The sequence below is a fragment of the Panthera onca genome, chromosome B4, assembly GCF_046562875.1.
Source record: "Panthera onca isolate mPanOnc1 chromosome B4, mPanOnc1 haplotype 2, whole genome shotgun sequence".
Lineage (NCBI taxonomy): Eukaryota > Metazoa > Chordata > Mammalia > Carnivora > Felidae > Panthera > Panthera onca.
The window spans coordinates 128,081,183-128,108,151 of NC_138345.1; the positions used below are offsets into that span (position 1 = coordinate 128,081,183).

Sequence of the window (26,969 nt, forward strand, 5' to 3'; positions counted from 1 at the left end):
ATTGCTGTGCTCTCATTGAGTTCTAGATGTTAGCGCTTGCACCCCATTAGGGACTCAACTTTTTGCCCTGTCTAGTATGCCATTTATGCATGGGGAACTTGACCTTGCAACCAGCAACCCCACAAAATAGACACTCCACCCAAAACCTGCTTCCTCTTGTTGTCCTCTATGGATGGGTGGAGCTGAGGTCGCATCTCTGGGTCAAGGCTGCAAACGAGTTCGGAGAAATAATTTTTCTGATTTCTACCTTGGGAAGATAGGACCCATGGGGGAGGGAGTGGATTGCCCAGAGATTACAGGGTAATCAAAAGGTTTCCTAGGCAGACAGAAAACACAAGAAATATCCAAGTATCTATCACAGGGAAGATATTCCCTCTCAATACTCTCTGGCAGCTAAGGCAAGGGCGTATGATCAAGGCTGAGCTAACCAAATGTCCCCGTCAAGGACTTTGCCATCTGAGAGAGCAAAGCAGACACCCAGGTCAGTTGGAGATTGCTCCTGGTGGCCGTGGCAGAATTGAAAATTGGGGGCTGCTGCAGTGGCTTTCCAGGGGTGACGGTACCCACAGTGGCATCCTAACCCGATTCTTTCTAAGACATAGACTCGATTATGGTGGCTTCCTTTAATCTCCACATTTGTTTTGAGCCTGCTTTTCCGTCATTTCCTTCAGTTCTACAAGCTTTGTCATAACCTTCCAGTAAAATAATTTATCTAATGTTTGCAATACTCGTTGGTATAGAAACTGGTAGTAGGGAGTAGGTGATGGACAATAGTAGACCAAAGAGAAAAGGGAATAATCTGTGATTGTTTTTGGACTAATCGGGGCTGTAGCAATGTGGCAGATTATGGTATATGGTAGTTTTATAGGTTCCTGGACCTGATTCCAACATGTGAGGGTGTTGGAGAGGAAAAATTTTATTCTATCTTTCTAGGTCTTCTAGCTGGTTTAAGGATTAAATTGACATGAGACAGATTAACAGAAGGGAGAAAAAAGTTTACTTACATGTGCACAGAGGCCCCATAATGAAATTATGACCTAAAAAAATGACCAAGACAGGTTGTCTTTATACTTTTTAGACAAAGAGACAGCAAATTTGTGAGGAACTGATGGACAAAGTAAACTTACATTTGGGAGTTTTAATTAGTAAGGAATTCTAAACAGCATTTGGGCTGGGGCAGTAAATTAGTAAAAAGTAACAAGGTTTATTTATACAGCCTTTGACTCTAAATGGTCTCTCTTTGGTGATTGGGATGTCTCTTTACCTCCTGGCACAGGAGGGTACCTCTCACGTGGGAGATTTATTTCCAGCTTTCAGGGGGACAAAGGAAGGTCAGAGTATTCTTCTTTCACTGGCCGTTTCTTGAGTAACTTTTAATTTAACGTAATCAATATGGCTAAAGTGGTATATTTAGGGGCAGCCTGCCCTTGGCCCCTACACTTGGCTCCCCCACACCACCCAGCAAGTCTCTGAAATGGGTGTCCCCACAAGGTTAGGGACTGGGTCCCACAAGACTGCCCCTCCCCCACTTCAGATGCCCATCACAGGCTCCCATTGTTACCTGTGCTTCTGACCAACTGTAAATGAGGTTCCAGGACCTCCTCCTCAGGTTTGATTAATTTGCTAGACTGGCTCACACAACTTAGAGAAACACTTCACCCACTTGATCATCAGTTTATTATCAAAGGATATAACACTCAGGAACAGTCACATGGAAGAGATACAGAGGGTGAGGTCTGGGAAAAGGGCATGAAGTTTCCATGGCCTCTCCAGGGGCGCTGCTCTCCCCATACGTCCAGGTGCTCATTCACTGAACTCCATCTTTTTGGATTTTTATAGAGGTGTCACTCTAAAGGCACAATTGATTAAATCATTGGCCGTTGGCAAAGGATTCGCCCTCCAGCCCCTCTCCCCTTCCCTGTAAGTTCCAATGGCATTTCTAAGGGCAATCCAAGAGTCACCTCATTAACATAACGAAGGACACCTTGCTTTCTCTCAGCACTCAGGAAATTCCAGGGGTTTTAGGACCTCTGTGACCCAAACGGGGTGAAGACCAAATATATATATATATATATATATATATATATATATATATATATATATATATATATGCCATACATTACAGTGTTACAGTCATTTAATTAATTAAATCAGTGCATTGGCTTACCTCGAATTCTGTGCCCATTGAAGGACCAGTGAGTGTTCCTCGCTACAGGGCAAATAACAGGCTTCTATTGAAATCATCCGAGATACTTTGTTTCAGTAAGAACTCCAACAGAGTCAAAAGCTTTATTTATTAATTGTTTAGCATCCATGCATGTAGGATAAAGAAAGAAGTACCAAGAAGACTTTTGGTTTATCAAAGAAACTTCACAAGTATTTGTAGCCTTTGTGAGGATGCCGCTCTATATATTATATTCAGGCAGCAAATCATTAAAAGTAACAAAGACAGGGGCGCCTGGGTGGCTCAGTCGGTTGAGCGTCCGACTTCGGCTCAGGTCATGATCTCACAGTCCGTGGGTTCGAGCCCCGCGTCGGGCTCTGTGCTGACCGCTCAGAGCCTGGAGCCTGTTTCAGATTCTGTGTCTCCCTCTCTCTCTGCCCCTCCCCCACTTGCACTCTGTCTCTCTCTGTCTCAAAAATAAATAAACATTTAAAAAAAAAAAAAAAAAAGTAACAAAGACAATTGCAGCAGCTTTAGAAGTAAAAGGTAACACCCAACCTGCTGAGGCCATCTCGAGTCTGAGAGTTGTAAGGACTCCTCTGTTAAGAAAATACATTTGCACAAACAGCATCCCTGTACAAAATCGAATCTGCTTTTCTATTGCTGAAGCAGAAAGGTGAACATTATCTCCTTATTTTTCTTGAGATTCCTTTCATCAGAAGTAGAAGGGCCCATAGCTTCAAGCTAAGCAATGAAATCACACCAGTTAGCAGTGAGGGGGCGGAAATAGGCCAAGAAGCTTAAAAGCTAACAGTATGGAAGAGAAAACATCTCGAAGGAAATGTTTAACAATTAATGTGCGAACACGTCAAATTTTGTATTTACGAGAGCATGAGGGATTCGTGGACGATGGGTGGTAACAAAGAAATAGAACGACGTCTTCAAATCCTCCCATTTGGGCTCAAAACTCAAAAATGGAGGACTTTCAACGACTGCAGCTAAATAATGTTATCTATTGCAGCTGAAAATCAAAAGCGAATTTTGATCCTGTGGATTACCAAAGCAATGCCTGTTGAATTCAGTCCCACCTAGTGTCTTTTGTGTAAGGTAGGTAATTGTTAAGAGTGGGCCCTCAAGAGTTAGAAGGGGGGATATGTGAGAGAATTTAGAGCATGGGAACTCCCCATTCTCCCACTAAACCGCAGGAAAAGCAGCCCTCTCTACCCACGTGTGTTGAGGCTGTTTTCTCTCGCTCAAAGGCCTAAGGGCATTCTCTTTGAAGACACAGTTACTTCTCTGCCTGACCTCCATACCTATGAATACTCAGGTCCCAGTATTCCTTGAGCTGGAAGTCAATTTAAAAGTTAAGCCTTGGGGGGAAAGGATGAGTCACAAAATAATTTTGATATGGGTTTACATGCTGGAGATGCTGAATTCAGTGTGTTAGCTCAAACAACTGGAATTAGTTCTAATGGATAGTTTGGGTGGTTGGCCGAAACCCACGCGGGCGCGCAGGCGCAAAGACAAGCCCCCAATGGTCTTGAAAGCACAAATGCATTATAGTAACACTGCCCAAACTCCAGGTGTACTTACCCCTTTTACTTTGCTACTCATCTAGGCCCCACATCTATGAAATCATGGGATTTTCCAGTGGCTGAGGAGGAAACAATTTGAGTTTGGCATATGCTGGGTCTTCACTGTGTGCGTAAGCCAGAATCGTGCCTGTTAAAGAACAAAATTTAATTGAGTAAATTTGAAGGTCTAATTGGCTTTATTAAGCGACCCATGAATCCAGCTGCACCCCAAGTAGCAAGTAGCAAGATGCTCTGAGGGGCTGCACAAAATGGAAGGTTTTTATAGGCAGGTTTTTTTGTTTGTTTGTTTGTTTTTGTTTTTAATAGGCAGGACAAAGACATTATTAGCAAAACAAAAGAAAGGATTGTTTCAGGCAGGGCTTTTTTTTTTTTTTTTTTTTGGAGAGGAGCAAAATCAGGGTTTTTATCACACAGATTACCTCACTAATGCTGATCTGGAAATTTCAGGTTGACAGTTAAAAGGTCACATTCCTAGAATAGGTTGAAACTGTCATTAAGTCTTGGTTTGCTGGCTTGGGGAGGGGAGCAAATGACTCCAATTTGGGCTTCTTTCTTTTTTTTAACATACCCTGTGGTGATACTTATGGGTGGTCTTGTAGAATAGGGCTGGAGTGGCCTTGCCGTGAACAGGGCTTTGAGTAGAACATTCATAGATCATTCTCAGTTGTATGAGGAATAGTTGAATTAGTACTATTTTAGTGGGAAGCAGTCTTTTTTTTTTTTTTTTTTTTTTTTTACGTAGGAAGAAGTGTTCTGAAGTTACTGTGTGCTAGAGGGGGCAGACTTCAAGGAGATCTTTTTATCATATCTTTTATCTTATCCTTTGTGGTTGCCTGGAACCTGAATATCCTTCCTATTAAGGTGAAATTCCTCTTTATAAGGACCTTGGTTGGATACGGCCCCACCCCCAATAAGGAAACTGATAGGAGCAGGTGTTTCCTCCCTCTGGCAGCTAAGATGTGGCCACCTGATCCTGGTTGACCAAATAGAAGCTTCAGAGTTCAAAGGAGGCAGATGCAGTTGTTTAGATATTAAGTTGTCGGACTCACTCTGAAATGTATCCTTGCCTGCGGCCTCAGCTCCCTTGTCCCCTTTCTTTCCTACCAGTTTTTAGTTTGAACTCACCCGTGGCGTAAATGGGCTGAATCCAAGGACCCAGAGGGGGTCTGACAGGACCAGCCAAGGGGATCCTTGGCTTCGTGGAGGATAGAAATCAAACATGAGGAAAGAGGAAGTGAGAGCGGAGTTTATCAAATAGCGTAAGTGAGAGAACACAGCAGGCAGAGTGTCTGGGAGACTCGGAAAGGAAAGGTAAGTCTCCCCGTCATTTGGGGTCAGGGGTTTATATTGGAAAGAGGTTCAAGGTACATGTTCCTCCAAGAGTCCAAGGTAGGATAGGGTCCCATCAAAGACAAGTGTCAGGTGAACAACAGATATTACACCATAAATCACAGAAAGTAGGCAATATTGATGCCAGTGTTGACTGAGGTTTGTTTGAAACTAATGTCCTAGAACACGTTAAGGATCCAATTCTTCTTAGACATTATCAGGTGTACGGGGGCCTAGGACGAAACTCGGAGAATAATTAGCTTTCCTGCCTCCCCCTTGGAGTGGGAACTTTGCTTCTTTGGTTTACTCGGATGCCAGGTGAAATACAGAACATAAATAAATAAGGTGTAGCAGAGAAATAGCAAACATGGAGCCTTTCTAAAATGGAGTCCTTTCAGTTTCCCTGCCTCACCAACCTTCTCAATTCCACTATGGACCACTTTGGTTCCTTCCAAAAATATCCATTTCTGCTTATCTTAACCAGACATGGTTTCTGTTGTTTGCAGCCTACACCCTGCCTGGTTGTAAGTGCTCACACACAGCAGGATGCTTGACACATGAGATGACCAATAAATGGTAGGGACTGTTGTTTTAACAACTTTTATGATTTCATTGATTGATATCAAAAATCCTCTGAGGCTCTTTTAATCAAGTACTATTGTATTTAGTCTGTTCTGGAATAATCCCTTCATTTACTTAGACATTCTGGTTGTTTCTGTCTAGAAGCTTTCTTGCTCCTCCCTGTCAGTGTGTGATATTAGCAAAATTACACGGTCATTCTCCCTAGTGAAACCTGAGATTTCAGGACTAACCAGAAATTGCTACTGATATCCTTGATATTTTGATTAGAGATCTTTGGTTGGATGGTGTGAACTGATCTGCCTGTAGCTCTAACATCCAGAAATTCTACTTAAAATTTTAAAAATCATTAAAAATTTCTTTTCTTCTTTCTTTCTTTCTTTCTTTCTTTCTTTCTTTCTTTCTTTCTTTCTTTGTGAGAGAGAGAACACAAGTAGGGGAGGGTCAGAGAGAGAGAGAGAGAGAGAGGACCCAAGCAGCCTCCACACTCAGCATGGAGCCTGACACAGGGCCCATGTGAGATCATGACCTGAGCTGATATCAGGAATCGGAAGCTTAACCGACTGAGCCACCCAGGCATCCCCCCACCCCCAACTTTGTTTAAATCATTTGGATTAAGACACTAAAGAGTAACAATGGTTTTGTTTTGTTTTGTTTTAATCACATTACATATGGGATGCCGCATCATTACGTGATCAAGCCCTGAGTCAGGCTCTGTGCTGACAGCGTGGAGCCCGTTTGGGATTCTCGCCCTCTTTCTCTCCCCTCCCCCACTCATGTGCACTCTCTCTCTCTTTCTCAAAATAAATAAATGTAAAAAAATCACATTATGTCTTATTTTCTGTGTTAAAGATGTGAGCATAGTTGCTTAATTAGTTAATTTATGAAAACTAACTCAGAAAAATAGTGATTGGCCTAAAGGTATAAAAAAAATCCTTGTTTAAGGGAGAGATACTACTTAAATTCTGTGAATAAAACCAGACTTAAAAACTTTAGTGATCATTCATGGAGAAATCGATGTTGAGCCAAGTGCCTAATCCAGTGATAAGCTCCCTAAAAAAACTAGAGTCTAGCTGCCAACAGGCATGCTACTATTGTACATTTGCAGAGTTGCTCTGAGCAGGAAATTCATCCTTTCTTGGGTTCTTAAAAGCATCACACAGATTTTCAGTTATGTCTCTAGCTTTCCCATTCTCTCTTCTAGTCCTTTCTGCATCTTGGAAAAGCCTTCACTATTTATCCTGTCCCCTCCCCCATGCAATCTCTTCCCACTCCACTTCCCAGGGGATCAGTTAGGGAGAAGAAAAGCAGGGGGCCTCACTGTTGAGGTGATTTTGCAAGCAGTAAAGGTTAGGAGTCTCCAGAAAAAGTAGTAGCTTTCTCGACATAAGAGACGTCATTGAAGGGGCCCCGCCATCTTGCCATCTATCCCTGACCGGCACTACTTGCCCAAAGCACATTCCTTACAGAACTTCCTGGGATATGATGAATTGCAGAAGGATAGACCTATGTGGTTATGATTTTAAGCGAGGTAAGAGTGTAAGGACAAACTGCCACTGTCAGGGCAGGAGATAATCCAATCACATCAGGGGCAATAAATCAGTGGTAAAACTCCCAGTGCTGATTCAAAAGTAAAGACTTGACCTGAAGATGGAGATTCCTGAGTTGTCTTTGCAAGATTGAAACCCCTGTGAGCAATCAAATAGTGGGCCAAGTGGAGCAAGAGAATCGATGATACTCACCCTTGCCAGCCCTGGTGACTTCTTCCATCAACTAAGACCTAGAATCTGTTTCCTTAAGACGACTTTTGCCTCACTTCCATGCCGAATTCCCCACTGCACGAGCCCCTTTGTGAATGTGTGTGCCGTTAGCTTCAAACCTCCCCAGTTTTGTTGTTGGGGGAGACACTATTTTGGGAAATGTGCCTGATGTTCTCCTTCATTTGTTGCAAATGCATTGTGGCTTGACACCCACCAAGAGGCAAACCCAGTGTTGGGTAACAGTTTCATTTGTTTGGGGTTTATTTTCACAAAAGACTTGAATGTTTTACTGCTTGCTTTGGATTCCTACACCCAGTTTCAACTGGGGAGCAGAGGGGGAGAGTGGTGCCTGAGGTTTCTGAGAACTCAACTCAATTGCAACACAGTCTATCCAGGGACAACATCAAATCTGACGTGAAGGGCTCAGTCTGACAAGATTGCCCCTCCCCCCACTTCCATTTCAGAAGCCAGTTGCAAGTTCAGGTTGTCTTCTGTGCTTCTGACCAACCTGATACAGATCAGAGGTCCCCATGAACCCTCTTTATGTTTGATTAATTTTCTTCAGTGGCTCACAGGTCTCAGAGAAACAGTTTACTTTCTAGATCACTGGTTTACTGTGAAAAGATACAACTTAGGAACAGCCAGAGGGAAGAAATACATAGGACCAGGTGTGGGGAACAGGCTTGGAACTTCCATGCTCCCTGGTCACACCACTACCGCTGGAATCTCCACTTCTTTGCCAAACCTGAAACTCTCCAAACATGTAGCTTTTGGGTTTTGATGAAGGCTTATTACATAGGCATGATTGGTGAAATCACTAGCCATTGGTTATAGGTTCAGTCTCCAGCTCCTCTGCCCTCCCTGGAGGTTTTGGGGTGGGAGTAGCACATTGGTCTGAAAGTTATAGCCCTCTAACCAGGTGATTGGTTCTCCTGGCAACTAGCACCATCCTTAGGTAAGTCCCCAAAGTCATGTATTTAACACATCAAAAAACACTTCAGTCATCTCTTGGGCAATTCCAAGGGTTTTAGGAGGTCTGTGCCAGAAACAGGGTCAAAGATCATATATTTCTTTTTGTAAATCACAATATCACACTGTCCAACCTCAATAAATTTATAGTATAACTGACTCTTCCAGCCAGGGGGTCTTAAGGTCATTAAGGGTCGTAAGGGAGTGTCCATTGTCTACGGAAAGCTTTTGGTCAATGGCCATAAAGGCTTGTCCACAGGAAATAGCCTGAGGCTGTGTTTCCAAGCCTGCTCCCTTATCACCCCCTAGCCCACAACAGTAGCTTTTTATTAAATATTTATTTATAAAACACTCCTAGGCTACTCTGTGTACCCTTCTGCTGAAAGGGAACCCTGGGAGGCCTGATTATTCTTTGATTCCCTAATGCAAAGCAACCATTCTGGGAACTGCTCAAAGATGGTCCTGCAGTAATTCTGAGATGGTGCACAGTGCCTACTGACAAAGTCATCCTCCCTTCTTTCTTGCCCCAAGCTCCAGGGGCAGATCCTAATTAGTCTATATCTACCACTGAGCCACAGTCCTCTTGCCAGAAGTTGATTTAGAGATATACCTTAAAGTAGTTCTGGCCAACGAGATGTGAGGAGTATGCTGAAGGTTTGGGAGGTGGGTTTCATCACTGATAAAAAGGGACACAGTGGTCACTTTCCTTCCTTTGCACATCACTGTGTTCGCATTGTAATGCTCAAAATGGTGGCAGCCATATCCCGTGACCATGATCTCACCAAAGACAAAGCTAGCACCATGGCACAGTTGAAAACTAGAAGAATTGTGGGTCCTTAATATCACTGCATCTTGAATTAATTAATTCTGAAACCACCTAATCTTAGAATCCTTGCAATTTGAAAATTTTAAATTTCCTCACTGTTTAGATTGGTTGAGTCAATGTTACCTGTTACTTGAAGCTGAATGCATCCCAACACGTGTATCTTGAGAACCATTCACTCATGCCCCTCTTCCCCCCACCAAAATTGAGCTGTAATGATCAACTTTATGGTTCTTCAAATTTTACTGTGTATAAAAATGTTTCTGTTTAGTAGCTGCCAGTGAACACCTGCCTGGTACTCAAAATTACCAGTGATATGTGGACACCCATCACCGAAGTCCTAACTAGAGATACAGGGGGATTAAATCATGGAAACAAAAATAATACTAACAAAACCAAAAAAATACATATATATGTCTGCTATGTTCCAGGTACTGTTCTGGGTGCTTTGTATCATGTGTTTTGAGAAGTTTTGCCGTTAAGAAAGAGATAAATAGAGGGGCGCCTGGGTGGCTTGGTCGGTTGAGCGTCTGACTTCGGCTCAGGTCATGATCTTGCAGTCCATGAGTTCGAGCCCCGTGTCGGGCTCTGTGCTGACAGCTCAGAGCCTGGAGCCTGTTTCAGATTCTGTGTCTCCCTCTCTCTCTGACCCTCCCCTGTTCATGCTCTGTCTCTCTCTGTCTCAAAAATAAGTAAATGTTAAAAAAAAAAATTAAAAAAAAGAGATAAATAGAGCAGTAGCTTGAGAGTCAAGGGAAGATTTTATCAATAGTACTCATAAGATTTTCCCAAACACATCCACATAATTTTTAAACTGTTAATCCTCAGCCCTGGGAGTATCTACTCCATGCAAAATTGTGTTTAAGAACCCACCCCTTAGTCTGAACTCATGTTAGAGTTACCAAAGGCCATTGTAGAATCAGTGGTATCTGAGGGCCAAAGCATAGACATTGGAGAGAAAATCTTCCTTTGTTAAGCCTCGTTAGGATGACAATCATTCTGTTCCAGGAGAATGTAATCTATATCATCCTGAATTTAAACTCCATTGAGAGAAATTTCCCATCAAGCTGTTAATTTTGGCATCATCTGATTGCTGTATATGGGGCGGGGGGATTGACCTACGCTTCACATCTCTTCTCTAAAAGTGAGCAATTCAAATAGTTTTGCCTTCTTGAGAGTTTAGAAACATGTGTTGGCCCTTGCTGTGCAGTTCATGTCCCACCAGCCACTCTTCAACACCATCCTTCCCCACCTCCCAGTAAAGCTTCTGATGTTGTTACTTCATGGAAAATGGTGCTTGCTAAGGTCCCCATTGGCTTCTATCTTGCTAGATCCAATTCTCATTTTATGTGACCTCTTACCAGTAGGGATGGTGTCTACTTGCTGAAGTGTTCTTGGTGCCCAGTAGAGTCTGGCTCACAGTAGGTGCTCAATAGACAATTGTGAATGAGTGAATGAATACACGTCTTATGTCACATGATGTCTTAGGGGCAATCAGGTCTAGAATTCAGAGTCCAGAGTTCTTGCTACTAAAACATACTCTGATAGAGCTTTACATGGTGAGACTGAGATACAGCATGTTTACATTTTCTAAAGAAGGAACCAAAAGCCACTTTTACTTCTTTGCTTTGAAAAACAACTAAGTCCAAGAGCACACTGAATCTAGAGTCACTTTTCCTTTTCAAACATTCTTCTCTCAAAATTCCATTGCCTTGCAAGCAGGTGCATGGTGGAATGTTTTCAGAAAAGCTCTCACGCAGGCATCAGTTTTGTTTTGAGTTCCACACCCAACCCCAATTCTTCCAATAGCACTCTGAAAGAACAATTAAGCCCTGAATTTTTTACGAGGGGCTGGGGGAAAAAATCTGTTTTAAAAGCTCCATTATCAATCACATAAACTGCCAACTAATTATTACAATGTACCAAATAGCCAAAAGCAGCAAATATCTTTTGTAGAGCTGGCTTACACAGCCAGGAACTGGGCCAAAAGACCCAGCTGGGAGGCCCTGCTGCTCTAACCAAAGGTAAGCTGCAATGTCCACTTACCTTCCAAATTCACCAGTTAGGCAGCATATCAGGTTTTTGCTGTTGCTATTGTTGGTTGTTGTTGTTGTTTTTCACACAAATCCTCATGAAATGTCAGATGGAAACCAAGGCAATAGACTTCATAGCTTCTTTTGAAGGGAATGGCCTGATGCCATTGCCATTCTTTATGGGAAAGATAGATGTTAGCTCATTTTAGAGAATGACTATGCTTGACTATCAATCCTCTTTCTAGGAGGCACCATTCTAGTGCCCAGTGAACACAACAAATTGGGATACACAGTTACTCAGAGAATCCAGAGCAAAATAACTGGAGATGGCTTCTGAATGTCAGTCAAGGTCATAGTTTGGAAAGAGAGACTGAACATTAGGCCTTCAGGATGAACCATGGCCATCAACAGGAAAAAGAGTGACAAAGTTGGAAGTCTGGGCAATTGGAACCTGGTTGGAATGCTCTGTGCTGAATGCACCTGGCGGGAGGCTGGGGGGTGAGGAAGAGGGGGCAGAAACAGGTGACACTGGGTATTGAAGGTCCAGGTTGATGAATCAAGGAGATAGACTCTTGCAGGACTGAATGCCAATGTCCCCTTGCTCCTACAAATGCTTTTTCTTCACATCGTTGGACACTAACCAAATGCATTCACAAGATGCAGCCAATCCAGCATTGCCCACTCACCTCTGCAGGTTTGCCTTTGCTACAGAACACACTGAGGTAGACAATCTAGTGCCTTCCCAGTTATGTGTCCTGGTTGCCTTTGGAATAAAACCCAAAATTTGCCTGATACTCACAAGTTACATTTTGCTTTTTAGGGGGTTACTTTCTCCTGAAGGACAAATACACCCTTGAATATATTTTGGCCAATTCTTCCAATTTTCTGTATTCTGTAAACATTGGGATAGCTTTGCAGCAGAGCCAGACATAGATATAGCAAAGTCTGAAATTTAGGGTAACAAAGTAGGACATCTCAAAATCAGGCATCTTCTGAATTAATAACCTATTTTTGGCGATGATTTTTTATGGTGACATCTCTAAGCTAATATCATACTTTTTATATTAAAGCAGAGTCTTTGGGAAAAGCTGAACATTCACAGTTTGTGCCTACCAATACAGTCCTTAGCCTCAAAGTTCCCAAGGAACAGGGAAAACACAAGAGCTCCCATGATGACAATGGAGCATGAATTTAGAGAGAGTTCAAGGGTGCTATATGTGGGGGTGTGACTAGATGTGCCTGGTTACTTAGTAAGACCAAGGAAGGTGAGAGGGGGTTCGTTTGGCAGGCGTGGGGCGTGGGAGTGGGAGGGGTGGAGAAGCTCCTGATGCTGAAGCAAGGACTGGTCCTAATATCCAAGTTCTCCAGCCCACAGTGACCAGTAGTCAGATTTCCCAACGAATGGATGGAGTGTAGCTTCAGCAATTTTAGATGCAGCAATACCCAGATGTCCAAGTAGGCTGTTGCTTTCTAAGAAGTCCAAGAGCTTGTAGTCAGCCCCCTGGTGCAAGGTGGGGCCCTGTTTGTTCTTCAAGGGCAAAGATGGTGTTTATTTAATCTCAGAATCCCTAAGGAATGTTCATGAATGGAAAAATGGATGAATGGAAAGGGACATGGTCCATAGCAGGCCATGCCCCAGTCATGGGTAGGGAATGAGATACTAAGCATATTATTAGAACAGAAGCTGGTTACAAGGGACAAAGGGTGGCTGTTGTACTCAATTTCAGGTCACTCCGTGGGGACCATAGCTTAAAAATAGGACTGGAACCCAGATATCCAACAGAAGAAACTCAGATTCAGATGTCCAGCAAAATGGCTTGGCACCAAGTCTCTGACTAGAGCTCTCAGAATGCTCCCAGGTTGCAGGTGCACCTCAAGAGGCTACAGCCATGCGAAAGAGGGCAGGGTCCTTGAGGCTGGGTGGACCCTCACCTGGGAGGAGAGGGAAGCTTCTGACTGGTGCTGGAATATATCTGCCTATGGACCTCCCATGATCCAGCAACTGAAGGGGTTATTCCCACTACGGCAGGGTCTGGATCTGTTCTAGGGGGTAGGGGAGGCTGTGCTAATGGAGGTTATTATAGGCTTGGAATATCATCCTTGCATGTATTCATCCCCAGGGTAAAGCTAACCACAGGATCAGCAGTGGATTGAGGGTATGTGAGAGAGATTTTTAAGAAGTGTAATTGGGGTGTTTGGTAAATAGAGACCAGCTACCCAGTCTTTATTCTCCTGACACTCTTAATCTCCATACCTGTACAACAAAGAGCAAATCTGTAGACTCGGAGTTGTCTGAAAAGTCTCATGTACTGACCACCACTGGCCCTGTCATTTCTTAGAGCTTCTTGTTACCTGAGAACTCAAAGAGAAACAGATTTGTATCTCGGACCAGAGAATCAGAACAGGGACTACATTTTGGAAAGCCGAGAGTTTCCTGTATGGAGGAACAAACCAGACACAGGATAGGAGCTCCATCTGTTTTTGTTTTGGTTTTGGTTTTATTTTCCCTTCTTCTGGTTATAGGCTCACTTTTCACAATGTCTTGCTCATCCACCCTTGCAGCTGGACACATGGCTCTATCAAGGTCAATCGGATCTTCTTTCAATGGAATGGGTGGTGCTGGAATTAATCTGATTTGGTCTCCCTAGGACGTACCTCGTCCCTATTCCTGACATGCTCAGAGTTGCTCTTCTTCCTGTCCGATAGTCATTCAGTTCTCTCTCTGATCTGCCAAGTGACTTCATTGTCCTTCTAATAAAGCTCCCTTCCTTATTTCTGTTGTTCACATTCTGAGAATCCTAATACACCCAAGATAGTAAGGAAAATATTTTGCAGGAAAAAGATATAAGCGTACTATCATTAAAAACCACATAGACAACTACTTTACATTGGTATAGACCAGTCAGGAGTCCTGTTAGTTGGGTTTGCACTTCAGAGATCATGGAAATATGTGTTTCTGCATCCTAAATACCGTTGGCTGAACATTCCTCAAATACAGTTATACTTAAAATTAGCTTGACTTTTATACTGTGTTTCCATTGCCTTTTTTGTCACTTTGGCAGAACCTTAGGAAAAGAACAAAAATGGGGTATTATTGAAAAACTGAACATTGATAGACGGAGTCACAATGAGCCAGCCCATGTCTGACATCCTTTCAGGGAGCTCTAGTTATGTAGTAATTCATTTCCTGTGGAACAATTTACTTCGAGCTTTTCTCTTATCCCCAGAAGAATTTAGGGGTGACAAGCACCTTCTGAGCTAACTCTAGGGGCTCAAATTAGGAGAAAAAAAAAGTCCTGGCAACAGCAGTAGGAGAAATTAGCAAGGGCGGGTAACTCCCAGTTTACAAAACAGTGAATGGAGAAACCAGCAGTTTTAGGATGCTGATCATTTATTTTGACAGGTGTAGTTTATCTCTGCTCATTTATAATAATTATACATTGTGGAGACTCATTATCCTGCCCCCCTCTGTCTCAGTGCTGAGAGCAGTTAAAAGTAAATTTGGCAAGTCTGTGGGGGGAGTGAGATAATGGGTGTTAATGACCAAATGGGAAATCTATACTTGAGCCACTTACTGTGAGGGTGGCACATGGATCGTTGAAAGGGTGCTGGCAGGCTTTGAAATAACAGTTCTAAACTCTTGATTTTTTTTCCCTCCCATTAACGTGTTCCCGTTACCTGTTACTCTCCCCTCTCCTAAGAAGACAGAATCTTTTGGATTCGGAGTTCAGAATAACATTGATATTTGGATGAGATGGGTATGGATGCTTTGGAACGTCTTGGAATGTTTTTATTTTAGACAGGGAATTTGGGGATATATTTGGGGATGATATTGGTTAATCACATGTATCCTGGAGCCCAGGAGGTTTCCAAGCTCTGTTACCTACTAAATGTGCTACCACAGCTTAGTTTTGCTATCAGTACCATGAAGATGATGATAGTAGCTTCCACAAAGTTTTATTAGCAGGGTTTAATTGGTTTATATAAGTAAAAGTGCTTAGAGCAATGCCTGTCACATATTAAACACTATGTATGTATTTCTTCTACTTCCTCCTCCTCCTCCTCCTTTTTCTTCTTCTTTGCAAAAGGGAAGTAATAACAATACCCACCTTACAGACTATGCTGTGAGGATTAAAGCATAGATTTCATACAGCTCTCTCAATAAAAGCGAGTTATTTTTAGTACCCATTCTGATTTTGTAATATTAAAATCTTGAGTTCAGGATTCTCTTAGAACTGAAACTTCACATTATGACCTATAGCATGTCATACAGTTTTGCTCAACGAACATATTCTGAGTGTCCAGTCTTGGCCAAGTCCTGGGAATGCAAAGATCAGTTAGACGAGAACCCTAACCCCTGGAAAGGGAAAGAAAACACAAGCAAACATATTCTGAGAGCTAAAAGAGACGCTGGGAGACCCTCCCTCCCCTCCATGCAGAATTGAAGATAAAATATTGTAAATTGCCTTTTTGGAGAAGTCTTGCTAGAAGGGCTGTTTTCTAAGACTCCTTAGAACCACTCACATACCTGTGTCTCTCTCCACCTTTCACCTGATTCTCTCTCATCCCATAAATGAGGTCTCTGCCTTCCCACTTCGTAGGGATGAAGAGCACTCTTGTTTTCTTGTGGACATATGCTCTGGTTTTGCTTTCAAGTTTATCGACCCAGGACTGCCATTTGCCCACAAGGTGCCTTTGTTCAAATTAGTAAATGGCGATCTTTGTTCTGGGTGTCCTGGTGCAGAACTTTCACGGCGTTGTGTGGCAGCACGCGGCTCTCCACTTTCTAACTTCCTCTATTGACATCTCAATTCTGGAGGGCTCTGCAGACTGAGATGTCCTTTCAGAAGTGAGTCCTTAAGAACCACCTCTGCTCTAGGGAAGCTTTTTAAAAAGGCAGATTTTTCTTTATTATTATTATTATTTTTTTTAACGTTTATTTATTTTTGAGACAGAGAGAGACAGAGCATGAACGGGGGAGGGTCAGAGAGAGAGGGAGACACAGAATCGGAAGCAGGCTCCAGTCTCTGAGCCATCAGCCCAGAGCCCGACGCGGGGCTCGAACTCACGGACTCACAGACCGTGAGATCGTGACCTGAGCTGAAGTCGGACGCTTAACCGACTGAGCCACCCGGGCGCCCCTCTTTATTATTTTTTTTTAAGAGAGGGAGCAAGAAGTGAGTTATTAGGGAAAGGTGTGGCAAAGAGGCTAGATATGGGAACTGTTGCGTGTGATTTCTTTGGCCACTGGCCTCCTCTACCTGTGACCTGGCCTCCTCTACCTGTGACCCTCTACCTGGGGGTTCTTCATACTTAAGCCCAAATTACAGTGACTTGGGCAACTCTCCAGCCCACATCTTCTGATGCAGGAATGGAGGTCATTTTGGGGAACCCTCTTCCGCTCCGGCTCTCATCAGTCTGCTGTGCCACTTGGAATCTGGAATCTGCTGAAAGGTTTCCTACAGTTACCCCTGTTCCACGTGCTTATCGCAAGGATACCAAGGTCCATGCAGGGCAGAGTGACCCAATCCTCTCCAAACTGCGAAGACTTGGGGTGCGGGCTTCTATGCAGAGGTGGGAGAGACATCTCATGATGTGACCCACCAGAGTATTTAACGAAGCCACCAGAAATGTATGGGCTCTTGGGAAGACCATTACAATCTGCTCCCCCTAGCTAACTATTCTCAAGGCTAATCCGTAAAGGGAGTCCATAATGAAAATCGATAGCTTACCTTCTCCTGTAAGGTCCCAGCACTGATCCTATTATGCCTTCCATGCCTTGTTACCTCAGTCCCTGTCACATTGGCAAGCCTGTCTGACCATCCCTGGTCCCCTGGACACATCCCCAAATTGTCCAGCACATCACTTGCTTGGCCTGATCTCACACTCCCTTCCTGGTCCCTTTCACTCTTCTCTGTATTCCAAAAAAAGGAAAAAGAAAAAAATCTACACCCATCACCCCATCTCTGTCTGTGTGTCCCCGTTCTCTCGTTGCTGTTACTCCCCTGAGAAAACCACCTCCCAGGTGGCCCTCTCAAGTGCTGGTTGTTATTTTCACCCCCAAGGATTAGCAGACTAGGGGACAAGATACGTGTCCTAAGGGCTTCTCATCCAGACCCGCCCACGTTCCCTCTAGGCTGAAGCTACAGCTGTGAACCAAAGCAGATAAAATCCTTGCCTTCATGAAGGAGACGGGGGTGGCAACAAATAACAAATACCTATGAAACATGTAAAAAATAAAGCAGAGGGTAAAAAAAAGGAGAGGAAGAGGGAAAAACAGGGATGCTAGGATCTAGGAGAAAGCACACCCGATGGGCAGTGAACCAGGCATGTATCTGAGAAAGAAACAATGTGCGAAGCCTTCAAGGAGAACATCGAGGTAACCGATCCATCCAACATCCAGGCCTCTGTCCTGCGTTCCCATGTCCTTCTCACTAAATCCAAGCATCTTGTCACATGACTCCCCCCTCGACTTTGTCATTGGCAATAGCTGAACTATCTTCCAGTTCTTGCTTGAAGCATCTTACTCTTTGACAAGCGGATTCTGTTTTTCCAGCTCATTTATGTGACGACAGCCCCCTCCTCCACTCCCAAACAGGTCTCTCCCACCTCATTCAGACCTGCACCAACCCTAACACTGTTTTACTATTTATCAATTGCTTTTGAACTCAGCTTATAAAACACAGACCACCACTGCAATCAACACAGCTTGTACATGTCACTACCACCGAGCCCACATGCTAGTCCCCAACACTGCTCACCATCTGCTTCTCAGCCCAAGTAGCTGAACGTGGAAAAACGTTCTATAGCAGAAAAACACACATCCCCGCTGATGAACCTCACTTCAAATTATGGTAAGTCATATGCAGATGTTAGGGCTGCCTGGCTATTCTACTGGATGCCCTGATCCCCTCATTCTCTTACCCTTTGGGCTACTAATTCATCATGTCTCCTCCCTCCCCACAATTCCAGTGCTGCTCTGGCCTTGTCACTCACTCCATCTCTTTCTTCACTGCCATTGATGATGGAATCTGGAGGGAGAGGGCTGCCTCAGCCAGCTTCTTCCTACTTCATCGCTTTTCCTCTTTTTGTCTTCTCTGTGGAGAATGGGTCCGGTTCCCCGGGGTTGCCATTGGCTCTCATCCTGCCCTATTAGTCATGAGCTTTGCAGCTCTTTGGATTATCCCACCTATTTCTTGTATGGACAGCTTCTCTCTTTGTAGGACCTACTCCCATAAGTATATGAGCACATGAGAAATAGCTGTGATGTTTAAGCAAAACTGAACAAGCCATTTTTAACCTCCGTTTCCCATCTCAAACCTAAGTAATTTCTTTGCTCGCCTTTAAGGTAAAACTTCTAAAGACTGTGTATATACTTGCTGTCTCCAAACCACTCAACCAAGTCACTGTAAATCTCTTTGTTATTCAACCTATCCTATTTAGGTTGCCTCCTCCATTCCCACTGTTCTTTTCCAGCTTACCAAAGTCCATGGTCAATTTTTGATCTGTATCTCACTTGACGTCTCAGAAGCACTGGACACAGTGGACCACTCCCTTTCTCTCAAAGCCTTTTGTGGCTTCTGAGCTACCCCCCTCCTCCTGTTTTCCTCTTACCTCACTGGCTGCTCCTTCTCCTCCTCCTTTCTGGGACTTCTCCCCTCCTCCGGACTCAACATGTGTTAGAATTCTCCAGCACACAGTTCTACTTACTCTCTTTCCTCTGTGAACTCACCTCACCCCAGTGGGATTAAATATTATCTATATTCTTAAGGCTTCCCTTTTTTTTTTTTCTCTACCCACCTCTTCCCTGAGCTCCAGAACTGTGTGTCTGGTTGTTTATTTTGGATTCACTCAAAGAGGTGAGTGTCTACATGGCCAAACAGGCTTCTTTATTCTATTTCCCAATATTCTCTCCCATCAGTAAGTGGCACCACTGAGCACCTAGCTTCTCAGGCTCCAAACCCTAGGAGACTCCTTGAATCCTTACTTTCCCCTTACCCCAGATCCAATCCAACAGCAAACCTCAGACAGGTCCCTTTCCACCACCTCATCTGTTACCTTTCTAATCCAGGGTGCCGGTGTCCCTGGTGGCCTGATAAAACAGCTCTGATTGACTCCCCACCCACTTTTGACACTAGCATCCAATTCTCCATATGACACCCAGAAAGATCTTTAAAAGCCATAAATCAGTTCATGGTGTTTTGTTTTGTTTTGTTTTGTTTTGTTTTGTTTTGCTAAAAAAAAATCTAATGATTCCCTGGGGCACTCAGAATAAATCCCAAACTCTTTACAATGGTGTCTAAGGCCTTACATAGTCAACTTCTGGTTATCGCGTCAAACCCATCTTCTACCACTTGGTGCCTGGAATGATATTTCCTCAAACTTTTGAACAGTTTGCTCCTATTTAAGTCTTTATCCAAATGTGATCTCTTCAGAGAGGCCTTCTTTGCCCACTGTTGAAACAGTCATCCCATTCTTCTCTTTCCCTTTAAATTATTTATTATTTTGTTATTTTTTTATTAAGTTTTTAATTTTAACATACAGCATTGAACATACAGCATTATGTTAGTACAATATAGTGATTCATATTAGCTGGTGCTCATCATGGCAAATGCATTCTTAATCCCCATTACTTTCTTCACCCATTGCCCCCCACTCCCAACCTCCCCTGTTGTAACCATCACTTTGTTCTAGATAGTTAAGAGTCTGTTTCTTGGTTTGTCTCTCTCTCTCACTCTCTCTCTGTTTCCTTTGCCTTTTTTGTTTTGTTTTTTAAATTCCACATGATGAATAGATAAAGAAGATGTGGAATATTTTTTGAGCCATAAAAAAGAATGAAATCTTACCATTTGTAACAACATAGATGGAGCTAGAGAGTATAATGCTAAGCAAAATAAGTCAGAGAAGACAAATACCATGTGATTTCACTCCTATGTGGAATAGAACTTGTTTATTTTTTATAGCATGTATACTTCAACTTTTTACTATAATTTTTATGTAATTCATAATATTATATCTTTTTTTTTAACTTTTTTTTTTTTATTTATTTTTGAGACAGAGAGAGACAGAGCATGAATGGGGGAGGGTCAGAGAGAGAGGGAGACACAGAATCTGAAACAGGCTCCAGGCTCTGAGCAGTCAGCACAGAGCCTGACGCGCGGCTCGAACTCACATACCGCGAGATCGTGACCTGAGCCGAAGTCGGACGCTTAACCGACTGAGCCACCCAAGCGCCCCTAATATTATTATATCTTATACATATTCTATATTAACTATTTCATATATAATGTTATACATAATATTCATATTATATTTTATATAATTCATAACATTAACAGAATAAATAAGAAAAGCCATGTGATGCAGAAGTGCATCTGACAAAAGTCAATACCTAGTCATGATAAAGTCTCTCTGCAAACCACGAAGGAATAAAAGGAACTTCTTCAACCTGTTAAAGGACATTTTTAAAAAACTTACAAATAACATCATAATTAATAGTGAGATACTGAATTATTTCACCCAAGAGTAAGAATAAGGCAAGGATGTCCACTGTCACCACACTTTTTAATGTTGCACAGGACACATCTTAGTTTTTGCAATAAGGCAAGATAAAGAAATGAAAAGACATAGGGATCAGAAAGGAGGAAGTAAAACTGTCTCTACTTGGAAATGCCATGATTATTTACATAGAAAAGTCTAAGAAATCCACAAAATGACTAGAAAAAATAAGTGAATTTCACAAGCTTGCACAGTTCAAGGTTAACATGAAAAATCAACTGTGTGGTATATGTCGGCAGTAAACAATTAGAAAATGAAATGTTACAATTCTATTTATAATAGCTTCAAGAAACATAAAACACTTGGAACTAAATATAACAAAAGTCAAGGTCTGAACACTAAAAATTATAAAACACTGCTGAGAGAAATAAAATAACTAAATAGAAATATATACCATGTTCAAAGTTTAAAAGACTAAAATGTGCATATTTTTGTTTACATGTATATTGTCTGCTTACCCAGCTAGAATGTAAGGTCTTTGAGATCAGGAATTCTTTCCTATTTCGTTCCCTGATGTATCTTCAATGTCTGTTAACAGCGTGGGGCACACGGTAGTTGTTTATTAAATATTTGTTGAACGAATGACAATACTAGGCTCCAAAGCAGCTTTGATTTTTGCTCCGAGTCTCACAAAGTTTTTCACGAAAACAATCCTCTATTCCTCTATCCACGAGGACCAAAATTGGCTCCCACAGCCTGCCAGCTGGAGAATATCCCCTTCATAATCTCCATCCCCTCTTGTATCTCCAGCCTCCAGCCAGAGCTCTGGTCCCCACCACTCGGCTCTGAACAGAGGCTCCTGGAGTAAATGGAGTGCGTGGCCTCATTGCCAGACAAAACACCTCATTAGAGCAGACCCTGTCTGCCAAGTGTGGAAAAGAATAGATTCAGGTCTTGCAGCAGAGTTGGGTAAGGGCTGGACAGTTACCCTAAAATAATGAAGAGCCAAAAATGTGGCCACGAAGAGGGAAGTTAAATTCTATAATGGTTCCCAAGGGAAGGGTGCAGATTAGAGCCAAGAGACAAAACCAAAGCAAAAGTCAGAAGCTGGATAGACGCTGTAGGGAAGGAGAACACAGGACAATGATTAAGACCTGGCTTGCCCCACTCCTGGGGAGCAGAAGATGACTTATCTGTAAAAGACTGAAAACCTCAAATTTGAAGTCAAGTATGGATTTAAAACCCAGTCATATGCATAGGTTTTGCTTTCCCTAAGACTTTCTTTCTGTACTTAATAGGAACTTTAATATCTGCTATGCCTACCTTCTAGGATCATTGTGATTGTCAAGTATGTATCATGGAAAGATTATTATTATTTATTAGCTTAAGACTTACATTATCAAAGTTCTGAAGAGTGCTCAGGTTTAATTTTTCGTGGTTCATTATTTAATTTGAAGCGAATTCCCATAATATAAGACCTTTCCATATTCAAATATAAATTTAAAAATCCATTTTGCTACAAAATATATGACTGTGGGGAAGATAATTTGTGCCTTGGCTTACCTGCAATGGTGGGTAGACCATTAGCGACCATGCCGTTTTCTTGTAGAGTTGAAAAATATCTCTTCCACTCTTGGTCTTGTTTTCCAGCTACATAATCTCTTTCAGAGGCCCTCATAAATTATCCCAGACAAAAGCATCCAATACATACAAAATCCCGACAAAGGATCATCCAATATCTGGAATAAAGACAGAATTAGCTCAAAATAATTACATAAGTCTCCCATTTAAAAACGTCAACATCAGGTTCACATTAAGCCACAGTGTTAAGTAACTGGGCCATGTTCAGCTTGTTTTTGTAATGCAATCTCCTTGGTAAATTCAATTATTAAAAAAAAAGTGGTCTTCTTGGTATGATAACAACCACAAAATAAGTGGAAAACACCATTGAAATGAACTCTACATTGTTTAGAAATAGAATAGTTAATCGTATTGAATGTCCTGCCACTTATTACATAGAAGAGCTGGAAGCAGATCAAATCAATGACAAGAAATGTCACATCACTCCAGAGTCTCACAGATAGGCGTGTGCATTTCACGACATCTCTTATCTTCTGCCTTGAACATTTGCTTCTCATCGCCATTTTTCTCAGCAGACTTACCTGACTTTAGATTGGTCTGTGCCCTTGTCTACAGTTGTAAAAGACAATTCACCAATATGATTTCCCAGGAACTGGTAGAGGACAGAGACCAAGAGAAGAGACAACCTGACTTGTCTAGGTTCTAAATGATGCAGAATCATGAGCCATATGGTTGAGGCCTCAAAGCTAGGAACTGGCCAGGCTGGGGTTTTAGCTCAAGCCCAAACATTGTTCTTTTCTACAGAAACAGCACCGTCTCTTGTGGGAAGAATCACATAATGCTTATAAAGGAATGGATAAAAACTAGTGATGATCAGAAATGTTATAAAAAAGCCATTTCACACAATGGTTTGAAATATCCCGTCCCCATTTGATATAGGGATTTGTGATGGTCTTCGTGACCTATCACGTCAGTGACAAAAATAACCATTGGCCCAATTGCTCAAGCTTGAAATAAATCAGAGAAAGGCAATCAATCAATCAAATATTTTTCAAGTGTCTTCTGTTTGCTCAACACTATGCTAGACTCTGTGGGAAATGACAGCTCACACATCAAAGTTCTTTGGCAAGCAAGAAGGGAATATGAAATAGAATCATCAGAGAAAAATGACAGGAGCTGGTCTGGCTTCAAAGAACCTAAATCACAATGTGGGGGAGGGGGGTTTCGAATAACAATAGATCCTCATTATCATAAACAGCACAGAAAATGTCTTTCATTGGTGATTAGACCAGGGACAGGCAAACTTTTTCTGTAAAGGGCCAGATGGTAACTATTTTAGGCCTTGCAGGTCATAAGAGTCTCTTCAGCTGTTGAAGTGTGAAAGCAGCCGTAGCTGTTAAAGGAATGAGCATGCCTGTGTTCTAATAAAACTTTATTTAAAAACACAGGTGGGCGAATCCTTTTGATCCACTGGTTGTACTTTGCCAATTCTCGCTTTGCTTGGACATGAGGGAAGACTGCAGAAGTGATCGGCTCTGAACAGTCAGAGAAGCCTTAGTTACAACCAGCCGTTATTCAGGGCCAACCCTCCGCCAGGCACTCTGTGTCACAGTTCCCTGAATTTTTAAGACACTCCCCACCAATGCAAGCTGCTTAAGTTTACACAATTTAGTAATAAGCTGTGGCCTACACTTCAATCCAGGCATACCTGTTCGCAATCCTGCACTCTCCCACCATAATAAATTACCCCTGCAGGCAGACCTGCTGTTTTCGCCTCTCACTGTACATCTTAGAGAACTCGGCATTTTGAGCCATTAATAACAGGACGACCCTGCCACCCAATCCAGAGGTCAAAACTCACACAAAATACTTGGAGAATTGGTCCTCACACTTTGCTGCATCTGGAAGCTTTAGAAAATCCCTGGAAGCTTTAGAAAATCCCGATGCCCAGACCACACCCTGTACCAATGAAACCTGAATTTCTAGGGGTGAGACCCAGGCATCAGTATTTTTCGAAAGGTTTCCAAGTAATTCTAAAGTCCAGCTAAACTTGAGAGCCACTGTGCTAAAGCAGGATGTCATCTACGTGTGTCATATGTAAATGGTACCCCCTGGAGTTGTCGAAGGTAACAGTCCCGGGCTAACCCTCACTGAGTAAGCATACATTATCAATCAAATAATTCGCTAAATATCTGTAGAGCACCTTCCTGGGGCTGGCCACCATTGTAGACATGAATAAACAGTAACAGAATAGGTAGCCAAGAGTCAGAAAGCTGTCCTCGATTATGTCAAACTATTGTATTTCTTGAATCTTCTTTATTTCCTTCCCGTCTCCGCTAGTATTTAACAAAGGCTTTTGAAAATTCCGGCCTGTCTTCTCTTGGCTAATGATGCACAATCCACTTTGAATAGTAGCATAGCTAACACACATCCTACCTATGGTAACAACATAGCTAACATTTACTGGACATCTATCACCCTGCAAGGGTGTACCCATGTGGTGTCACAGCTCTGAGAATCATGTTTTCCGTGTTCATCCTGGTTTACACATGCGTAAACAGTTCCAGTGAGTTCCTTGTCCAAGGTTACCTGGAGAGTAAGGGAATAAGTAGGATCTGTACCAGATCTGCTTGATTTTATAACCCAGGTGCTTAAACACTGGAAATTACTGCATGGGTTACCTCCTCAATAAGTGTTGGCCATCTATTGAAATGACAAATGAATAAATGAGAGAAAAACTTTTGCTTTGAATCAGACCATTAATTAAGAAGGAGAAGTATCCCCTGGGCATGATGTAGGGGTGACAATGGAAGGTAATGAAGGAAAAAAAAAAAAAAAAGAATACCTTTGACTGGCAACCCCTTGCTCACCCGGAAGGTTTCACTCCAAACTTTCTCTATTCAAATTCCTCAATCTGTATTTTGGATTGAGAAGCAAGGCTGTTTTATTTGCAGAAGCACCTTGAAGAATGTGCAGGATCAGGATAGATGAGAGGAGAATGTCTTCCAGGCTCAAATGCCACCATTTCAGTGACCACATTCTCTTTCCACATTCTCCAGCCACCCAAGACAGAATGAGTAGCTCTCTCCTCTGAGAATCAGAACACTTTACTCCTTCCTAGAGCATCTGATCCTCATCGTGGTGATTTCAGATTTCTATTATTGTTTTTGATTTCTCTGCTGTCCCATTAGCCTGTAATCTCATTATAAGCCAATGTAACACTATATTACGCAATATTATAACTAGTCTAGCCTCAGCCTAGCATGGAGCCAGGCACAGAATTGGTGGCCAGTTAAATTTTGCTCTGTTCCAGAGGCTAGATTTTGATTGTCTAATAATAATAGCTTCCAGTTCTTGAGAACCAATTATGTCCTAGGCATTGTGATATGCATGTTAAAGTCTACTTAGTGCCCTCATCCTCATAATGAGCTTGCAGTGTTTTGTATCATTATCCCTATGAGGGTGGGCTTTTGGCATTCTGGTGCCCAGTTTCCCTTTCCTGAAATAGCCCAACATGCATGGTCATGTGGACACAGCAACCCCTGCAGTGATGGAGGCTGAAGAGATCTCTTCCATCCTGGCAGAGCCAACAACATGGGAGTGATGTGGCAGTCACAAATGAAGACGTTGAATCTTGAGCCAATGATCAATGTAAGGACACGGGGCCAGTTGGAGGTCATATTCATGCCAGCAGCATTAATGGTCACTAACCACCTTCTTGCTGCTGCATGGTCTTGCTGTGGTTTCTGCCCAGTCACCTGGAACCTTCCCAAACTTACCAGTGTTCCAAATTGGTCTTCTAGTCTCATTGGCTGTAGAAGACCTGAATGCTTCCAATGACTTGTGTTTTTTTTTTTTGGGGGGGGGGGGCGGGGGGCGGGGGTAAGTTTGCCCAGTCCATTTATGTCAATTGCAATCATGGCCCCAATGGACTCGAACATTTTGAAGATAAGAGGGCAGGCTGTGTTTCCACCATCACACAGCTAATAAGGAAGAGACAGGATTTGAACATACTTCCTTCTGATTCGAAAACCCATGTTCTTCCCATCCACTGCTCTCTTTTGTACAGGGAGGGTGCTCAATATTTGTTTGCCTTTTACGATGCTGCTGCTGCTATTCCAGAGTTAATGGTTTTCTTTCTTTCAACTTAAGAGCCATTTAATTCTTTATTGCCCTGGTATTTTCTGTGTTTAATTACCTTAACCTGCTGCCTGACACTCAGAAACTACTTACATATAGGAAGGTGATTCTTTCTAAATTTATTTCTAACCTTTATTAAATGCTTACAATGTGACCAGCGTTGTGCTACGTGCTTGGCCTGCATTACCTGATTGAAGCGTCCCCCAAACCCAATGAGATACAATTATTTTCATTACCAACATTTTACAAATGAAAAAATAGGGGCTCAGAAAGATTATGTATTTTCTCCAAAGGTCATGCGCTGATGTATGTTGCATCCAGGATCCACTGAGGACTGACTCCCAAATGGATATGCTTTAACCTTTAAGCTTCGTTGAATTACTAAAAAATTGTTAACTTCAATTGTTTTTTATTACAGAAACAAGAGATTCATTGTGGAGAGCGAGGAAAATAAAGAGACGTTGGAAGGAAAAATGCAAATAATCTCTCCACTTAGAG

General features: G+C 42.4%; 1 long non-coding RNA gene across 2 annotated transcripts; it reads left to right on the top strand.

Annotated features, from left to right (window-relative positions):
- The first annotated feature begins 1,599 nt into the window (after nt 1-1,599).
- Nucleotides 1,600-26,969, top strand: LOC132695451 (uncharacterized). Of its 2 annotated transcripts, none has more exons than XR_009617819.1 (3): nt 1,600-1,729; nt 3,186-3,271; nt 26,890-26,969. It is a non-coding gene; the product is annotated as an uncharacterized LOC132695451 (long non-coding RNA). The 2 variants fall into 2 exon arrangements; XR_009617820.2 differs by lacking the exon at nt 26,890-26,969 and adding an exon at nt 3,783-3,854.